The sequence below is a fragment of the Oculina patagonica genome, chromosome 11 (assembly GCF_052425735.1).
Source record: "Oculina patagonica isolate OP01 chromosome 11, crgOcupat, whole genome shotgun sequence".
In the NCBI taxonomy this organism is placed as follows: Eukaryota; Metazoa; Cnidaria; class Anthozoa; order Scleractinia; family Oculinidae; genus Oculina; species Oculina patagonica.
This window is the reverse complement of record NC_135768.1, coordinates 14,119,089-14,125,154: the sequence shown is the minus strand read 5'-3', so window position 1 is coordinate 14,125,154 and position 6,066 is coordinate 14,119,089.

Here is a 6,066-nt window from a genome sequence, read left to right as displayed (position 1 = left end):
CATCCAAAACAACGGTTGGGTCTCAGAGCATTTCATCTTAGGTAGAGGGGTCAGGCAAGGCTGCCCGATGTCCCCATACTTGTTCATAATAGCAGCTGAGATACTAGCCAATTTTATAAGAAGGGATAAAGACATAAAGGGGTTTGAAACGAATGAAGTAGAACACAAACTAAGCCAATATGCCGACGATACAACCTTAATACTCGACGGTTCTGAGGGCTCATTTCTTCGTGCAGTTGCAGTCTTGGACGGATTTCACATAATCTCTGGGCTCAAGGTGAATTACGAGAAAACAAAAGTGCTATGGGTGGGTTCAGCAAAAGAAAGAGAACCAATAAAATGTGACAAATCGGAAATTTCCTGGGTGAAAGGAAAAGTATTTGCACTTGGAATTTGGTTTGCAACAGACAGGAAGACAATGCTCCGCTGCAATTACGAGGTAAGGATCAAAAAGATAGAAAGTGTAATTGAATCATGGCAGTTTAGGAGGCTCAGTTTAATCGGAAAAATTACCATCATTAAAAGTCTCCTGGTTTCCCAACTGGTCTATATTTTAACGCCGCTAACCACCTCCGTAGAAGCATTACAAAAAGTCAATAAAATGTTTTTCGATTTTCTCTGGGATGGTAAAGGAGATAAGGTTAAAAGGATATTTATAACCAAAGATTACAAGGAGGGCGGCCTAAAAATGATTGATATAAACAAGTTCAATCAATCTCTCAAAGTCTCCTGGATCCAAAAATACCTGGATCCGACAAATGATGGGAAATGGAAATTTGTTTTCGAGGACAGTCTTAAAAAGCATGGAGGAAGGGATATTTTCACCTGCAATCTTCACAAAGACGACATCCCCACGTTAGGGGTCTGTAACCCCTTCGTCCAAGAGGTACTGGAAGCCTGGGCAGAGTTACATTTTACGGATGTCACTGACATCACTGATGTAAATGTTGGTGACCAGATCATCTGGTACAATTCTCTTATTCGAATAAACGACCGACCCGTTTTCCATAAACATTGGTTCAACCACGGAATTTGCAAAATTTCCCACTTATTGGACGAGAATGGCACCCTGCTTAGGTACGACGAGCTGAGGATTAAGTTCCCCGAGCTAAAATGGTTTGAATCATTTGCCGTTTTTTCAGCTATAAGGTCATTTATAAGGAAGCTACATAATCCTCAGACGCCAGACAATAACATTATGAAAGGAGTATCTTTAGCTGATCTTACCTCTAAGAGTAAGATCAATCATTTTGTGTATACCTCTCTTTTAAAGAGAGAAAAAATCCCACCCATTGGAAGCCAAGTAAAATGGCTGAGAGACCTTCATGTTCAGAACGACTGTGAGGTAGACTGGAAAGTAGCATACACAATTGCTTTTAATTGTACGGCGTCCACCAAATTAAGAACCTTCCATTTTAAATTCTTACATCGGAGGATTGCCACGAATGATTTTCTGCAGAGAATCAATCTTATACCTTCAAATAAATGTTGCTTCTGTGCAAAACAAACAGAGACTATCATCCATCTTTTCTTGAACTGTCCCATAACGCAATGTTTTTGGGAAGATATTAAACAATTTCTCTTTCAAAAGGGCTTTGGGACTGAGTTTGTTCTCACAGATCTCCATTTGATGGGGCTGTTAAGAATCCCGACTAACACAGCCGTTGATCTTGTGCTTCTAATTGCGAGATATCATCTTTACTCCCGGAAATTAGGCGGAGCGCCTCCTTGTTTGTCTGTTTTCTTGAGTAAGTTGAATTCCATTATTCAAATTGAAAAACAAATAGCTTTGCATAGTAATCGTTTGACCGCCTTCACAAACAAGTGGAAGATGTTTCTCTGTTAATCTCCTCTACACTTTTTTCCCTATAAATTATCTCCATGTTTTATCCGTTTGATTTATCCACCAATCTAGTTTCTGTAAACCAAGTGTTGGTTTAGTGAAATGTATTTATAGATCCGTCTAGCCATTATGCAGTTTCTTTTTTTTTTTTTGAAAAAATTTAATCTAGTCGACTGTTTCTTTTACTAAGTAGTTGCTGTAGCGTCATTGTTATTTGTATATATGCATAGTTTTTCTGCTGTTTTTTTTTTTTTTTTCCTTTTTGCACTGTAATTGTGGCATGAGGCATTGTTAGTATCACTGAAAGCATAGCAAAAAACAAAAGAAAAAGAAAAGAAAAAAAAAAAAAAGAGAGAAATATATATGTAGATTTAAATAAGTAATAAGCAAATACAGTATTGTAAATTAGATAGTATTGTAAGTTTTGTAATGTTAATATGGTAGGTAACACCAGTATTTTATTAGGATATAAGGTATTGTCAGTATTGTTAACAATGTTTTCTTGTACTGTTAGTAACTGTAAGTAATGTAGTTAATGTTAGTATTGTAAGTAATGTTAGTTTTGTTTAAGTAATTTGTGGTATTGTAAGTATTGTTAGTATTGTAAGAAAATTTGTTGTTCTCAATAAAAAAAAAAAAAAAAAAAAAAAAAAAAAATTATTTTTTAGGGTGCTTTTATACCTGTGAAACAACAGCAAACAATTTTTTTTTTTGAAGATAAACACACTATTGATACACTTAAAAACATGTACATTACTTACAATTACACACACTATTGTAAATTATACAATTTTACTTTTCTTTTACATGATTAAAAAAAACATGACAACTAGATAAACAAACAAAAAAGGGTGACAAAAGAAATGAAATCACAAAAAGGAGTCCATGCATTAGCTTAAAGTATTAAAAAATTTTTAAAAAAATACACTTCGTTATCAAGAGCATTTTTTTAAAATAATTCGCTACAGTGACCTTTTATTATTATTATTTAGATAAACAATTTTACGTTTGAGCACATTTTTCTTGTTTCCATTGTACCATTAGTTTATTGGCAAGTTTATCTAGAGACATTTCTTTCTGAAGATATTTTGAACAATAGATATAGTGTTTGACCAAGATGATGACTGAAATCTAGCTTGCGCTTTATGAGTTCCAAGAGCACATTAGACACGTGACGTGTCGTGAAAAGCAATTTGTTCTTTTGAGAGTGTTACCTCAGTACCTTGACGATGATTGAACCATGAATAAACTAATGTTCTATTGAATCCGCATTAAAACAATATATACATTTATCACCGTCGGCTAGGTGATATAGTTTGAGTTCTTTCTTCGTTTCAATTGTTCTATGCAGAAAACGAAAACAAAATTGACGAAGTTTATTGTCCTTAGTGAAGCGATATATATCTTGAAAACTTCTAGTCCATTCACCAATTGTTTCAGGGAATTTACTCTGCCAACTTTTTTACACCACTCGGGACAATAGGATCATGGTTGTTGAACAATTGGTAATAATTTTTGCAACGTGCTTCAGCCAGATTAATTAAAGTTTTGTTTGGAAGAATGGATGCGGAGGTCGAGGAAAGATCAGCTGCAGGTATAGAAGTTTGAGCTGCTCTCCTTTTCAACTCCAATGGAATGACTGAAATTAGCTGAAAGTAGTGCATATAATTTGTGGTAATGTTAAATTTGTTGCTAAACTCTTCGTACGATAAAACTGATTTGCCCTCAGAGTTTAACACATCCTTTACTGACACGATTCCGCGTTCAAACCATGATTTTCAATACAGGGTTGCATTGTCTATAGTTATCAAATTGTTATTCCAAAGAATGAGTTCGCCATTTGGAAAGATGTTGGTTGTATTTTTGAGATCCTGAAAATACTGAAGAAGTTCTCGATAAAAGAGGGGTTGACCTGTTTTCAAGGATTTTACATCATAATTACATTTAAGGAGAAATAATAAACCACCTTGATTTCGAAGGTAGTAATTGGGGATTACCTTCCATTTGTCGTCAGACTCGCCTAGTAATCTACCAATCCAAGCCAAGCGTAAAGATTTAACGCCCGTGTAAAAATTAACAAAATTGATTCCTCCTTTTGCTACTGGTTGATACATAACCATTTTTTTTTGTTTTTGTGTCTTTCCTGTTTTTCCATAGAAAGGCGAACAGATTTTCTTGTACAGTCTTGATAACCGATTCTGGAACGGTCAGCATCGATGCTGCGTACACTAGCTGTGATATACCTGAATGTTTTGCCAATAAAGACTTGCCATATATCGTGAGGTCTCTTGAAAGCCATAAATTTAATTTTGTTTTCATTTTGTCTGTATACTTTTTTTCTTCCAAGATTTGAGCTTCAAAATCGGGGGTGCGGCTTATCTACGGGTGCGGCTTATACACGGAAATTTACGGTAATAAGTTGACACTGGCTAAAAATATTGTTTTTGGACGTTTCGGCCACTACTGTTGTCTTCTTCAGCAAGATAAAAATGCAAATGTTCAACGGCGTCCTGTTAAAATATGTAACGAATGTGTGATAAAAACTAAATGAACTTTCCAAGGGCAACAAAAGTATCTAGAGCATTCTTAATGAGTCTATGAATTCTATGAGTTCTTTAGTTGTTTTTAAGTCAAGTACTTTCAAATTGCTGTCTTTCATAGAACCGATCCACATAGCTTTAGTTTTCTTCCTATTTAATTTTAATCCAGAGATGATTCCAAAACAATCCAAGATCTGTAAATAGGGTTTGAGAGATTCAACACTTTTCGTTATTATAGTAGTGTCGTCAGCAAACTGTGATATTTTGACCTCCTGGTCATCTGGGCCGGGAGGGACACGCCTCTGCAGCTTGGTTCTTGGCGTATCTTTGCTGCTAGCAGTTCCGCAGCAATTAAGGATGAATAAAAGAGGACTTAGCGGACAACCTTGACGAACTCCTCTTGATATATTAATAAAAATAATTGGTCAAAAATCCACCATTAATATATTACTGCGCTTTGCACACCGTTAGGCCATCTCTTGTGATGGTGGGTCGGTCGGTCGGGCAAAAAAAAAAAAAAGAATGAACACTTGAATAGCCTGCGAGCAGGCTCTCTATTCGGGGGCAACGTGAATATTGAACTGCTCGAGCGCCGAAGGCGCGATCCCGCGGGTGCCGAAGGCGCGAGTGCGTGGGCGAGGCGGGCACGCCGAGGGTTTCCAAAATGCTTCATGAACGCTGCTGAACGAACTCGCGTGCCTATTCACGGACGCCGGTGTCCTAGCCGATTTTGACCCCTCTGGATTTGGACCCCCCGGTCCAAATCTGCTAGCCGATATGGACCCCCCGGTCCAAATCCACTAGCCGATATGGACCCCCGGGAGTCCATATTGGCTAGCGAATTTGGACCCCCCTTCGGGAATTTGGACCCCCCTCCCCATCAGAAGTGATCATACTTTACTTTCGTACTTCTGCAGTCGTAAACGAATAAAAGAAAAGATGATGAAATGTCCATACGAATATTTCATGGACATTGAAAAGAGGAAATAGACAACGTACGCCCCGGTGTTTACCAAACACAGCATGCACGCGCATTGTAAAATTTATGTTATTCTCAACGTCCCGAAGCAACGTTTTCCAAATGAAAATCAAGTGTCATTTTTGTTGACCCGAGCCTAAAGTGCAGAACCAAATTTTTAATTGCGTTTTTTGTTAGTTTGTTGTCTACGTCTAAAATTATAATAAGACATGTTCGGCTAATAAGTCCCTTACTGTCAAGTTAGTTTATTAGAATAAATGTTCTGTTGAGTGAATTTACAAAAACCTGAAAAGATACAGGACAATAAGATTACTACTGGACTCTAATTACATTGTTTTCTTTTTGTTTTTACTTTACACAATAGATTTCTTCTAAATAGCTTCCGACTTTTAAATCAGTTTTTCGCTTTTGCCGACGAAACAAAGAGCAGTTTTCTCGACTTTAACAGCGTAAGAAGTGTTTTTTGTAGTATAAGCTTTGTTAAAAGTTGTATACTTGAAATAGAAAGATTCTCACAAAAAGCTATTACTTCTGTGTAAATTAGTTGTGAAACTAGGAGAAAATACTTGTTCACGGTATTATAATTATTATCATACCGAAAGCGTAAAAACACATTTACTGTTGTGTTCTTGATAGTTTGACGTTCGCTTGAAATGAAACGTTTTGACAATACCCAAGGCACCCAAAACAGGTTAAATAAAGTC